The sequence below is a fragment of a genome, unplaced genomic scaffold (genome assembly GCF_019419815.1).
Source record: "Pyrus x bretschneideri cultivar Hongxiangsu unplaced genomic scaffold, Pyrus_bretschneideri_v1 Contig23, whole genome shotgun sequence".
Classification (NCBI taxonomy): domain Eukaryota; kingdom Viridiplantae; phylum Streptophyta; class Magnoliopsida; order Rosales; family Rosaceae; genus Pyrus; species Pyrus x bretschneideri.
This window is the reverse complement of record NW_025999535.1, coordinates 5,429,465-5,444,659: the sequence shown is the minus strand read 5'-3', so window position 1 is coordinate 5,444,659 and position 15,195 is coordinate 5,429,465. Positions and strand designations below refer to the sequence as shown.

Below are 15,195 nucleotides of genomic sequence, written 5' to 3'. Positions count from 1 at the left end.
TACAACATGCACCAATTTCTTGACAATGAGACTTTTGAAGAGAGATAAATCTGATAAACTTGGAACATTTGATAATTGATATATAAAATGATTCAATGAATTAATTTGGTTGAGTATAACAATAAGAGTATTGAATTGATGAGGTTGTTGGTATGCCCCATGTATGATGTTTGGTGCATAATAAAGATAGTATAAGGTTTGATGCATGTATAATGAATTAGTACTATAGGGATAGGAATAATTGAATACGTTGTGGGCATGATTCCAAGACTTCGAAATGCATAATTGAATAAAATATAATATATATCAAATATATATATATATATATAATATTCGGATCGGATTCGGGTATGGATATGGATTGGGTACCCCCTATAACCATATCCAAAACCATAACCGAATAAAGTTAACGGTTTTTCCCCATATCCAAATCATACCCGAATTTTCATATCCAAATCTAATCCATTCGGGCGATTATCCATGGTTATCAAGTTTAACAGTTAGAATTGTCATCCTAGTCACCAGTAACTTAACGAGTGTGACAAGCAAATGATCGGACATGACTTGTTTGCAATGTTTAGACATTAAACATGAAAACTTCTTGCATGATCTATTAATCCGACACGAAATGACACGACTCGACTCATTAACAAGTCGGGTTGCTATCTGATAACTTTTTAAGAATTCGTTAAGATATTGAATTTAACACGATACGATCCGTTAAAATGACGAGTATGACACGACAACGAGACGAACATAACAAACACGACCCATTGCCCAGGTCTAAGTGGTGGGGTTTTAGTTTTAATGGTGTTGTTATGGGTCACAAAAACAATAAAGGTTTATTCAACTTCGTTAAACTAACAACCATCACGGGGTGGTCCAATGGGATGACTTTTAAGCACATATTCCATACAGTACGTTTTGGGTTTGATTTCTAGAACTAATGAATCACACGATAGTGTCTAGAAAGAGGCTGAAATGCTCTTGTGAGGCTGAAAAAAAACGTTGATATTTTTTGTGGAGGGTTGTGTAAGTGATGGTAGTGTTTTGGTGCTGCTGTGAAGTCGCAATCGTACATCAATCGGACATCTTCTGATCGTGAAAGCATGCAAATGTTGTTGATCTGGGGGATGAGTTTGGTTTGAGAATTAAAAACCCTAATTAATTTTGGCATATCCATATATTTCTCTAAAACTATAAAGGAGAATGCTAATCAACTTTTATATTAACTTTTGCATTTGGATTTTTTCACTTCTTCAGTTGAGACGTGTTACTTTTTTGACTTTTAATACTTTTAGCTAGGAATTAATGATGATAAATAGAAAATGTCTTCATTTGTGTAAAAGATAACACGTGCTAACTGATGAAGAAGTAAAAAGATTCAAATGCAAAAATTAGTGCAAAATTTGCTAGCACTTCTTAAGAATGTATGAGTCCGTACGAGTCTGTCATATTTTCTTCATATAGAATCTCGTGATGTCTATGAAGGTTAAAACTAGCAAACGACCTTCCATCCTCCAACTTCAACTATGGTGGTAATGTTTATTAATTATGCATCGCATTTACTTTATAAATTGATGTCTTACCACACTGTGCTCAATAAGTTTTTTTTTTTTTTGTAATATTACTATTATTAAGAGGAGGCGGAGAGTTTGAAATCTATTACAATAATTTTGAAGGAAGGAATTTCGAACTCAGAATGCGTGAAGAAAAACCCAACCCTATCTACTAGATATTAGACCACATGCATTGTGCTCAATAAGGTGAGATGCAATATATTGTATATTATGTGTTTGACAATTTCAATTCTATAAAACGTAGAATTACGGTCAAACTCTGTTGTGTTTGATTCTCATTCTCCCCAATCATAAGTGACAATTTGTGCACTCATATTTAGTTATCCGCAAAAAGAAATTTACATACAGGTTCACAAGAATTTTCTAAACAGGCAATATTCGAGTGCATAGGAGGAATATGCAGCGTCCCCATTTTTAGTAAGCTTGTGGCTTTCGTTTTTCAAATCTTCTTATTTCTTAAGTTGAAATAACAATATTTTCTTATTCAAGTTACATTCTAATATAATTCAGATTCTAAAGATGAGAATTCATACAAAGATGTCGAGAATGAGATATATTATTTTAACCAACTTAGCTATGGTCTAGTTTACCATTGAGAAAAAAGGTGAAGAAGGTAGTATAAAATGTTATTATTTCTCTTTTTTATAGAAACAATACTGGAGAGAAAGAAACTAACTCTAAACCCCAACTGTAATAGTGAATGTTGTTAATCAATTGAATTATAAGCTTTTGACTATTTCACCTTACAAATAATAGAAAATTCTCAAACATGTTAATTGCGACATGTGTCTATCGTGGTGCTCGTTGTCCTCCCAACAAAGCATATAATGCAGCATGTGGCACTCTTCAATTATTTCTGGGCATCCATCTTCAATAGCATCATCCCTTTTGTTCGTTTGGGACCATGACATTAATGCCCCCATCCATCCATCCTCAGTGTTTTGTAGTTGCATGAGTTGAGCTCCTTGGACTGCTACGTGCATGGCCAAGTATTAATTTGTTTCCAGGTACAAGAAAAACTTGACAAGATTGGCTTATGAACTACATTTTGAATGCACATGCTTGGTGGGGACTTGTAGAATTTATGATTAACGATTGTGATTTGATTACGATGAGAGTATTGAGTAAAATATTTCATTGTCGATTTCAGTAACTGAAGTAGTTAAGAGTATTTATTCTCGATTTGAATGTCCTGTTCGATTATTTTCACACTAGGACTTAGCTAGGATGATACCCGTTTTTTCTTCACTCTTTTTGTAGGTTCGCAACGAACTTAAACTCAAGTGATTAAGAACAATTATTTCTGCATTCGAGACTTTAGATCTGATTATGTCTTTCCATTGTCGCTTGTATAGAAAAAGATACTCAACACCTAAACTTATAGTGATGGGATGGTTGGGATGATAGTGTGTATTGAAGGTAGGGATTTCTAGCTTGGACCCTCAACAAATTACAAAGAAAGAAACTCTCCCTATAGATCTGCCATTGGCATCTTCTTGATAATTTACAGATTCCTTTTAGTTAAAAACTACTAATTTCTTAATAAGACGTAAGTTTGTTAAGACTATTGGTGTTTGTCAAGTTGATAAAGTAGATAACTACATATGTTGTTGTCTAGTCACAATCCTGGAGCAAATGATGGAGAAACAAACCAGGAAGTGAGTGAGAGTGTAAACTAATTGAGTGAGTTGGGCACAGTTCTTGAATAAGATTACATCAACTTTTCTCTGGTACGTGAGGTCTATGAAAAATAATTGTGGTGCCTTAATAGGTGAAAACGACATATATATCTGTATTTCGAAAGTAATTTCTGACTTTACTATATGCATTTTTGAAGTGTACCAAGATATTTGATTTTGTTTAAAACATGATTTTTGGTTGGGGGTGAAGGTTGATGGAAAATTTAATTTCTATCGCGCTCCGCCCCATTGTCATCGATAACTTTAGGTACAAGGCAAAGTTTAAGTGACACGTTTATATAAATTTTCACCTCAAACTACACAATTCTATCCTTGGAGAAGATTGCCTCACAAATTTGTAGAAAGTTACGAGCTAACTTCTCAATATTAGATGTCCTAACTTCAAATACTCTTCCCTCATCGATAAATAATGATATATAAATTTCTTTTTAAAAATTTACAATCAAAACTAAATATTTGATGAGTGTTCAAGAATGCAAAGTATAACATAGTTACTCAAGAGAAAACTTAATGTGAGAGTAGATATTTGAGGGCCCTTCAAAAATAATTTTTGAGAAGTACGACACCATCTTTATTACTTAAGTTAGCGTTTGCTTAATAATAAGATGGTAGAATTTTTCAGGTCGACGGGCTAAGGACCCACTCCAACAACACCGATACTGACCCCACTTAACTACCTGCACAATCCTCAGATGTGGGGTTTTATCACAAAATGTCTCGGTGTTAGTTAGAGTGGGATAATTTTATGTAAATGGGTCTTTGCCCTTTCCTCTGTCCGATGTGGGACAGAATGGGGTTCCAACAAAGATTGTAGTATGTATTCTTTCATTCTTTGCACACTAGTATTGGGCTATGAGTACATATATCACTTAGTATATCTCTCAGTCCATGTTAAAAGTTGAATTAATTTAGATTTGACCGTAAACTCACCTAACACAACGATGTATCGTTATTGCAGTTCCACTCCTTAAATTTAAAACACGAAAAGTAGTTTGTTACTTGAGGCCGAGCTAAAGATGTGATCAAGTTCTTGAGCCAGATGAAACAAAGATCTTTTGGAAGGTCATTTGCTTGATGAGGCCGAGCGGTTCTTTCTTCAAAAGAGGGCCCAAATTGAAGGCCTTGTAGGCTTCCGATTGGGCCACATCTAGAATATTTGTTAAAATGATTAGCATTTTTTTTTCCACAAATATCTGCCCCAAAAAATCTTGTTTTGGCATTGTAATTTAAATACAAAATTATGGGTTCTCAATTAAAAAAAGAAAAAGAAAAAAGAAGCATACAACCCAAGCACTTGCAAATAATCAAACGTGCATCATCCCCGAACTTTATCCCTTTTGTGGTGATTTATTGAGCAAAGAGCATTGAACAATTATTCAATTTGATATGCTATCGCAAGTGACTTGCAACTCAAGTGATGTGTTCGTTCATACACTCTTGGTGATGTGTTAAATTTACCTCCTTCCCTAATCTTGTTTTTGTTTTAAAGATGTAAAGATACAGGACAAAAATAAAGCATTAGGTCTTCTTCAATTTCAAAATAATAGCTATGAATAGTCATTAACTCTTGAAAAGGGGTAGAAAAATGAGAATTATGATGAGACATACAATGCTTTACAGGTTTATAAACATTACGAGTTTAATCGGTTATTCTATTATGGCGATACATTTATACAAAACTTTTACCCCGTGATTTTGTTACTCATCTTTAGTAGTAAGAAATGGTGGGTTCCATAACCTAATTTTCGCTGGTGAAGAAGGATTGAATTGTAGAGACTTGTTGAGAAATTAATAAAAAACGAACGCAACTTGTTCACGGACTGGTCCCATGGTCTAGTGGTTAGGACATTGGACTCTGAATCCAGTAACCCGAGTTCAAATCTCGGTGGGACCTTTTTTTTCCCTCTTTTTGTTGATTTTTGGCTTAACAATTGGGGATTGCTGCAATTGGTAAAACCCCAGACAAAGCTTCTCTGTAAAATCTATCCTAGACGATGACAGTTTTTTTTTATTTCTTGTAGTTTTATGTATTTTTAACTTTTATCACTTTATTTTTAAATATAAAAAATACTTTTTTTTTATAGTAATCCACATGTCACTACATGATTGCAGGTCGGCCCTAAGATTTCAGGAACCCTGTGTTAAAGTGAATTGGAGGCCCTAAGAAGTGCTAAGAATTTAAATTTTTAAAAATTTTATTTTTCAATTGAGCTTTTATAAATTCTAATAGCACAAACAAATTTAACAAATCAACAAGTGGAAAGGTGGCGTATTGTTTTACCTTAACTATTTAGAGGGTCAGGATTCGAATTTTCATGTTATTGTGTAGAATTTTTATATTATTTTACGGAAGCTTATGCATTTAATAAAAATAAACTAAAAAATGATGGAGACGAGGTTCAAACCCATCCCCTAGGCCGCTGTAAAGAAGCAATAATACCACTTGTGCTAATGCTCAAGTTTGCAATATTCTACACATACTATTATATGTATGTATGTATGTATGTATGTATGTATGTATGTATGTATGTATGTATGTATGTATGTGCATGCAAAATTGAAAATAGGGGCCCTTCCGATTTGAGGGCCTTGTGCGGTGGCACCACTTACACCCTCTCAGCTATGGCTTTGCATGATTGGATTTGTGCAAACCCGGTCATGAGAGAGTGCATGAGGTGCGCACACACAAGGCCCTCAATTTTGAAGGGGCCTTGAATTTATACATATATATGTGGATAGGATCAAGGACAAAAATTTTAACAAATTTTTTTACTCTTTTAACTTTTTAAGCTTTTAGATCACATGACAACCAAGGTCTTTATTTGTTCATTAAATGACGTTGATACTTATGTGGATTTTAACTAATATTAATAATCTAAAGTATAAAAAGGCATAAAATCTTGAAGGAATTAAAAATTAAATTAAAAAGGAAGAAATCCTATAAGCATGCAAAGGAGAAAGGAGTAGAACTCCATTGATCCGTTGCTTCCGTCTCCCTCTTTGTCGATGAGGTCTGCAACTTCCGGCACCTCAACGCCCTCACCATCATCGTCGTCCTATGTACCACTGACGCATCCATCTTCTTCCTCCCAAAATAAGTACAAGAGCGGCCGCCATCAATGGCGGCTCAAGAAAAAAACAGAGCAAAGTATGCTCCTCATAAATAGCCACAAAAGAAAACATAAGTTCAAGGCAATGAGGAAAACTATGTTCAAATAAGAGTTTATATTCATAAATAGTTTTTTAGACAAGTAATTTTGGAAATAATTATCGGCAAAGAGGAAGATGGAGACTACGAATCAATGGAGTTCTATTCTTTTCTGGTTTTACACGTTTATAGAGTTTCTTCCCTTTTAATTTTATTTTTAATTCCTTCCTGATTTTATGCCTTTTCATTTTATTTTTAATTTTAATATTAGTTAAAATTTACATAAGCATCCATATCATTTAATAAATAAATAAGGATCCTTGGATGTGATTAAAAATCTTCAAAGGAGTGTAAAACAAATACTTTTACGTAGAATTACTGAAATAATAGTGGTCATGTTCTGATTCTCTTTGTCTCACTTGTTTGTTCACGATTATGTTGGATAACGATTTTGTCATTTTTAAGTGAGTAAACATGTTACATGACTCTCTGGGTCGATGCGTTGAAACAAATGAATCAAAGATTCACACTCGGGTCCTAACGTAGACATGGAAGAGGTGGAAGACCATGCGTGCGTCTCTCCTTACTGGAATTGGAGGAATGAAGAGAAGTGAAAAAGAAGAAGAAACGAAACATCTCTGCATGCTTGGCTAGTCCTGAAAACGTTGTGCGAACGATGAGTTGTATAGTCTTTCCCAATTAAAGCTAGCCATCCTGCCACAACAGAAACTTGTTCAATTTTAAGACGTCATCGTTTTGATATCCACATGTATCGCGACCGAGGCTGAACTGTACGAGTTCTTAACTTTGTTGATGTTTTGAGACAGCGGAATTTATCCAACATCAAACACACACACACACGAAACATCGTAGTATCAGCGAATCTGGCAAAACATTTAACATAAATTAGCATCACTGAATTAAGATCATTTAGCCTAATGCTTCGCTGCTCAAGGGATAAAACCATTTACAACAACAGGTCAAACTCCATATGCATTAAAGTCTCCGGCATACAAATCAGAGCTCTTCGTAAGATACACAGACTCCTTTCTCTTCTCTGCCATAGGCAAGGCAAAGAAATCCATCTTCATCCATGTTTTCCTCATCGATTGCAGACATCAAGGCACCTGTAACATTGGAACAATTGAGAGTTCTTTTAACCACCACTAGTTTGAATGTTTTTCCTCCCAGCCTCAAACAAAAAATGATTTTCCCGCTTCTGCTCACCAGTCGGAGGTACTCTTTTTGAAATAGACAAACATAGGCTTTTCTCTTCCAATGTGTCCGATACATATCCGAATATAGTCAACAAATTCTCTAACGGGCATATCGCCATGGACTAGGCATCTGCTGCCACAAAGAAAAGCACACGTCACTTGATACACACAAATGAGCTACCAACAATTAAGTGCATGCGTTTCCATGCGTTCATCACTCAGTTGTCAAATATGAGTTAAAACCCATAAACATTTTATGTGCTTTTAAAACCATAAACATTTTCTTTAAAAACACTTTTAAGTCATTTTAAAAACATTATCAACAAGACCTTATTTTTCAATAGATGATAAGTTAAAGTCTCATCAATTTTTTTTTTACTTATAAGTTATAACCCACATAATTTCTCAAAACTACAAAACCCCACTACCATTTTTTGATGGTAAAAGATTGCAGCCGCCGATATTTGTTCTATGCAACCACTATTTCAAAAACTCCCAACCTTGTAAAACCTGGCTTTTATAAAAAGAATTCCATACCATTACATTGTATGATTTTTTTTTTTAATACAAAAATTGTGTAACCACGAAAGATTTGAAACCCCCTTCGAGTTCAAGAAACGCACTAAAATGACAATTGGAAGTTTGAGATATTACCAATCAAGTAATGCTAAGTAAATCAATTTTTAACCAAATTTATAAATCATATGTATTTGCATCGAAAACGAACATTGGGCCCAGCGACGACCCATTTCCTTCAAAGTCAGCTCACTTCTTAATGAGTGTTTAATTTTAACACATTTTGAACAATAACCAGCCTGATATTTGAGAAGTACTTGTGAGTGGCGGTTTTGGGCGGCAAATCCACCATTGTTCACACTGTAGAAGTTGTTTTGCTAGGAAAAGCACTTGTTTTGTGGCAAAACCCGTAAAATTAAAGGAATCAAAGATCGATTACCCAAGTGGAAACTCATCCCTTAGCAACATTCACATTCGCAGGGAAGAAAGCTCTATAAAAGAAGCAAGAGAATAAGAAAGAAAATGAAACTCAACTCAACGCTCAGAAAAAGACTTATAAAAACTTTGTCACATCCTTACATTCCTTTTGTAGTTCATGCACTAGATTTATGGCTTTAGCTTGCTACGTACTTTCCTTTTGTAGTATCAATTTCCTTGCTTTCACTTTCCTTACTTAGGACCTTGTGACTACAAAGAGTTTGACCGACAGTTAACTGACTTTGCCCAAAAAGGTTGAAACTTTGGTTAAGAAGCTCAATTAACTTGTGGCAACAATCAACCACTTAAAACAATCTACAATCTGTTTGAAACTCCTCGTCTCCTAAATTAATATAATAATTTTGAACTTGCCTAGTAAAATTTAAATTAAAAAATGAGATTAGGTGTCAAATTTGAGTTTAGGAGATAAAAGTGAGACTTGATTTTACCAATTGCTACATATTTAGTAATTTTCATGCCTAATTGCATGGCGACAAATTGGCACTGGTTTGAATCTGTCAGCATTAATTTAAAAGAAAACTAATGAAAATGATTTGAAAACTTTGAGTTTTAACGATAATAACAAAATAAATGGTAAAATAAATAGTACCATGATTAACTTTTTAGTGTAAAAATATGATTTTTCGTTAATATGAACAATACTAAAAGTTTTTCGTTAAAATTTTCTAAATTTAAAAGCAAATGGGGGCGACGTATATTGTGGATTCCGTGCTAGTCAACATGTAACGAATATGCAGCGCCAATTAGTGAATATGCAGTGGGCGCGCGCTTTGGAGCGCGTGACTTGTTGCATGGCTTTGGACGTGCCAAAGACCGTTCTGGGATACCACCCTTTTGTGATGGTATAGGATATATTATGCTGGAAATGGATCCCCTCATCAGCCCAAGGAGGGATCCTCTTGATTAAGGATCTTAGACCGTTGGATTTTTAATCGAGGGCTACAAACAAAAAATTTCTTTAAAATTATAATAATTATAACCGCTGGATGAAAATCTAATGGTCTAAGATTCTTAGTCAAGAGGATCCTTTCCTTGAGCTCAGGAGATGATCCAATTCCATATTATGCCTGCAGCCTGCCGCCATTGTCATGCAATGGAAGGAGAAGGTGAAGGCTCCAATTTAACCAAACCTTCTCTCCTTTTTAATTCAATTATTTTTTTTTTTAATAACTTGATATACTCCTTAAACTTTTTTTAATTGTATGATAAATAGACAGATTTTTATTAACTTGATATATTCCTTAAAGTTTTTCTAATAACTTTTTTTAAAAAAAAAAAACCTGAATCAATGGGTGGTTTCGCCGTGGCAGTCCTCTTTCTAGGGACCAGAAATACTTACATAGGTATTTCAATTTTTTTCTGACCACCGTCGTGCGATTTAAGTTAATTTTCACATAAAAAGATGATAAATAGGCAGATTTTTAGCCCCAAACATACTTATATTTATTTTTTTCTGCCATTTTTGTTTGATTTATTTGCTGATAAAAAAAAGAAAAAAAAAAGAAACTATGTGAGAAGCCAAAACGCTGTATAAGTGATCACTGAACATATAGTTTTTATACATAAAATGCTACAGAGGTCGTATTATTATTGACTTATAGAAGACTTGAGTTTATTTATTTATTTTTAAAAGAAGGACAGCTGGTGGTGAACCATACACAGTAATCTACTCTTTCGGGCCCAAAGGAGGCTAGTTGGAATTGCACCTTACCCGTGGCCACAATCAGCTCATTCATAGCTTACAAAGTATTGAACACAAGACCTCCTATTATTTTTAAGGAACTGTTGTTTGCACTTTTCCACTAGGCCACTTGTCATGGTTGAAGGAGGTTTTTTACAGCCACAACAAATGCAAGTGGCACAGATGGTGTAAAAAATACATTAACTAATAAAAAAATAAAAAGGAAAAAGAAAACTCTAATGTAATTTTTTTTATTTTTAACAAACGGTATTATCTACACTAAAGAGAAGGAGGGTGGATTAGCCTCACAATAAGTTAGCAATAATGTGGTTCAAATTCGTATTTGACGAGAATCGAACCTACGACCTCTAACTTACAAGCGAAGAGGAATACCACTAGACCGTAGTACTAAGTTAATATGGAGATTTTAGTTCATTAGTGTTGAAAAATTAGTTATCATTTATGGTTTTCTTGTAGGTCAAGGATATTAAAGTTTCTCAACCGTTAAAGATTAGGATTTTGCTTTAATTTTCACTAGATAATAATACATAGTAGTGTTTGTATTAGTTTGTTTCGACAAGTGATTGACAATGTAGTCTTTCGAGTTATGTAACCGTTTTGACAATCTATTTAGTAAAATATTGTTTGCCGTTGTATTTTGTCTGTTCGTTCATTTATTTTCAAATAAACATTTTCTTTTTTGTTTAAAAATAACAATATGATAAAGAAGAAATGAAAGCATAGACATTCAGATTGGAATGATAAGGCTAAGGTTGGCTAGGGGGATTCCAGCAAAGAGAAGTGCAAGCTTTGAACCCAGAAGGGCACTTAAGGGGGAGAGCATTTAATGCAAGTGTACGAGCACAGCAACGAAGCCTAAAGGAGTAGTTGTGCATCAGTTTTACTATTTTTTAGCACACAAATGAGGCATGCTTGAAGATAATTAACCTCCAAAATCTCAAAGGCTGCAATGAGCCTGCTGCAATATGCCAAAAATAATAATTAATTATAAATATATAATATTTTGTAAGCAGTGACATTAACATTGTCTTCTTTGTATTTTCCTATTTTCTCTGTCCTTTTCAAAGTCATTTGGAAATACTTTCTTAAATGTCACTTCTCCTCAGAGGTGAAGCCAGAGAGAGAGAGAGAGAGAAAGAAATAAAGAGAGAGAAAGAGCCATGGTTGTACTTGTACCCACCACCTCCTCCTTCTCCTCAAAAGTATAGTTCTTTCCTGCAAAGTGTGAAAATTGTACTTGATGTTTATACTTGATTTTCCTTATATATTTTGTATGAATACGATGAACAAATCAATCAAGGAATTCACTCATAATACAGACTTACCTCTTCCTGCACTATCTCTATTTCTGCACTCACTCGTTTCTCTATATGGTATCATCCTTTTCACAAGGTTAAAGCTTCCATCGATCCTGTATAGCTTCTCCTGCCTCCTCTGATTCGTCTTCCTCCACCATGACTGCTGCTACCCCCTCTCTTCCCACCACCTTCAACATCTCTCACCTCTTTCCAAGACTCACCTCCGCACCCTTGGCGACCAACTTCGCACTCTCAAGAAATATTCAGAGAAGCCCATGTCTGAATATCTGTTGCATGCTAAAAGTATTGCCGACTTCCTTAACGTCGCTGGTTCCGCCAATACTGAAGATGAACTGATTGAATGTCTACTAGACGGCCTTGGTCCTGGGTACAAAGAGTTCACCACAGCCGTTCATCTCCGGCCTTCCCTTTCGCATGATGATTGCTATGATTTGCTTATTCAAGAAGAGAATCTTATTAAAAAGATGTCCTCTTTATCGCTGTCTAGTGGCGTTGCCCTTGCTGCTTCTCGCCGTTCCGCTGGTGTGTCCAACAACAGCTCTTCTTCTAAACGCTCCTTTGGACACATGCATGGTCGGGATCGTCCACGTGGCCAATGGCAACCTCGTTTTGCAACTTGGAATTCTTCTCGGTCCACCCATGGTGCCTCTCGCGACAACCGACCTCCTCCCCACACCACCGCTGCCACCTACCTTTGAATATATATGACCGCCTTTGTCAAATATGGTCACAAAGCCCGCCAGTGTTCCACATGAGGAAACTTTGCCTATCTCGCGACTATTGACACTCCCTCGCCAACACCTTGGGTGGTCGATTCCGACCCCCACATGACCAATGATCTCAACTGTCGGCTTGTATATATTTTGTATGAATATGATGAACAAATGAATCAAGGAATTCACTCATAATACAGACTTGCCTCTTCCTGTACTATCTTTATTTCTGCCACTCTCTCGTTTATACTTGACGTTTCCTTGTCTGATATTTATACTTGGTTTTCCTTGTCGGGAATGTGGTTTATCTCAGATTTTGATGGCCAGTGGTATTCCGGGCTCCACCTCCAAGGGCAAGATTCCCATCTTCTCTTCCTCTTCCAAGGGTGGTGGTGGCAACGGAGTCACACCAGGACGCGGTGGCAGCGACAGAGTCACACCAGTAGGAGGCAGTGGTGACGGAGTCCCACCAGGGGTTGGTGCTGTTGGAGGCCGAGAACGAAGGATGGTCGACATTCTTCGAAGAGTGAGACGGACCGGCCAAATAGAAGAGGAAGAACTTCTGATGTCAATTAATATCATGTCTACCTCCTTCGGCCAGTTTCAGGTATTCTGCGTGATTTTATTTGTGTACTGAACATGCCGGAGGACACTTGGCGGGAATATTGGTGTGATCATGAGTTATACTCTCAAGCTTGGATTTCGACTTACATGGCTATTGGAGAAGCACGTGTTAGGTTGAGTTGGATTGTACTTGAGAGAGTTGGTGCACACTATCTCCGAGTGTTTGACAGAGATGCAACTAGAGGAGAGTTTGTTTTACTGTTTAAATTACGAAGAAGTGAACTCAGTGGAATGACAGCGCTGGAGAATACGCTTCAGGCAAGGATTGGTGAATTATACCTTGATCTCGTAGATGTGGACGACTATGAACTCTACTTTGTTAATGGCGCTCACACCTGGTCTAGGAGCTTGTTTGCGGATCAAATGCGTGTTCGAGGTTGGCAACCAGCACTCCGCGATCTAGAGAGACGCACGCATGGTGCTGGTTGCCGAGCTCAAACATGCATTTGATCCACAAACAAGCTCTTAGACCAGGTGTGAGCGCCATTAACAAAGTAGAGTTCATAGTCGTCAACATCTACGAGACCGAGGTATAATTCACCAATCTTTGCCTGAAGCGTATTCTCCAGCGCTATTATTCCACCGAGTTCACTTCTTCGTAATTCAAACAGTAAAACAAACTCTCATGTACTTACATCTTTGTCAAACACTTGGAGATAGCATGCACCAGCTCTGTCAAGCACAATCCGACTCAACCTATCACGCGCTTCTCCAATAGCCATGTACGTCAAAATCCAAGCTCGAGAGTATAACTCATGATCACACCAGTATTCCCGCCAAGTGTCCACCGGCATGTTCAGTACACGAATAAAATCACGCAAAATACCTTGAAACTGATGGACATGATTCACGAATTCCTAGGATCCTCACCAACAGATCTGGCGAGGATCCGGATTCGAAAAGGATGGACCATCTTAATTCATTAAAATATATAATATAAAACCTAATTTTGCATAATCATACTAACTAAAGTTGTGCACCAAAATAAACTCTGACACCACCGAATAATAAAAGGGCAACAGTTTTCATCTCTCAGTTAATATTTATCATCAAGCTCAAACTTGTGTAATCAAGCTCCTTCCGCCTGATATGTCACCGCGACTCTATGTAGTTCTGCGAATACAATTCTCCAACCACGAGTGCTAACTTGATTGACAAACTAGTACATAGAATTGGTGTGAGCGCCAGTAACAAAGTTAATTCAATCCTTGCCTGAATCGCCGGTTTCACTATATTGTTTAAGTCGAGCAGTTTAGTGATTTCACTTCTTAGCACTTCACACAATAGCACATAATCTGCTTCTTCGTTTCTCTCATAAATCCCAAGATACTGTGTAGATTCTCCATCAAGCACAACTCGCGTTAACCGTTGCATGCATCTTCCCAACTTAAGACGATTGGTAAACCAATCTTGGGTAAAGATATTATGTTAAATATCGTCTTAGTAGCACTAGCAGGTGTGGGGCCACTTTCTATAATGCAATTTTAACTCGAATTGTTCAAGTTTCAATACTTTACGTAGAGTTAGTGAAATAATATTGGTCACGTTCTAATTTTCTCTGTCTCGTTTGTTCGTTCACAATTATGTTGGATAACACCTTTGAAATTTTTAAGTAAACATGTCACATAACTATCGGGGACGGGAGACGGACGCATTGAAATTGTCTTGGCAAACAAATGATGAATCTAAGATTCTCACTCGGGTCCTGATCTGACGGACACATGGAAGAGGTGAAAGACCATGCGTGCGTCTCTCCTTACTGGAATTGGAGGATTGAAGAGAAGTGAAAAAGAAGAAGAAACGAAGCATCTCTGGCTACTCCTGAAAATGTTGTGCGAACGATGAGTTATATAGTCTTTCCCAATTAAAGCTAGCCATCCTGCCGCAACGGAAACTTGTTCAATTTTAACATGTCATCCTTTTGATATCCACATGTATCGCGACCGTGGCTGAACTGTACAAGTTCTTAACTTGATGATTTGAGACAGCGGAATTTATCCAACATCACACACACGGGGAACATTGAGGTATCAGCGAATCTGGCAAAACATTAAACAAAAATTAGTATCATTGTCTTAAACATTGGCCTTTCTCTTCCAATGTGTCCGATACATATCCGAATATAGTCAACCAATTCTCTAACAGGCATATCGCCATGGACTAGGTATCTGCAGACAC

The 15,195-nt window shown here is 36.5% G+C and overlaps 1 non-coding gene across 1 annotated transcript; it reads left to right on the top strand.

Moving 5' to 3' along the window:
* Nucleotides 1-5,102: 5,102 nt before the first annotated feature.
* Nucleotides 5,103-5,174, top strand: TRNAQ-CUG. Its single transcript has one exon. It is a non-coding gene; the product is annotated as a tRNA-Gln (tRNA).
* The last annotated feature ends 10,021 nt before the right edge of the window (nucleotides 5,175-15,195 follow it).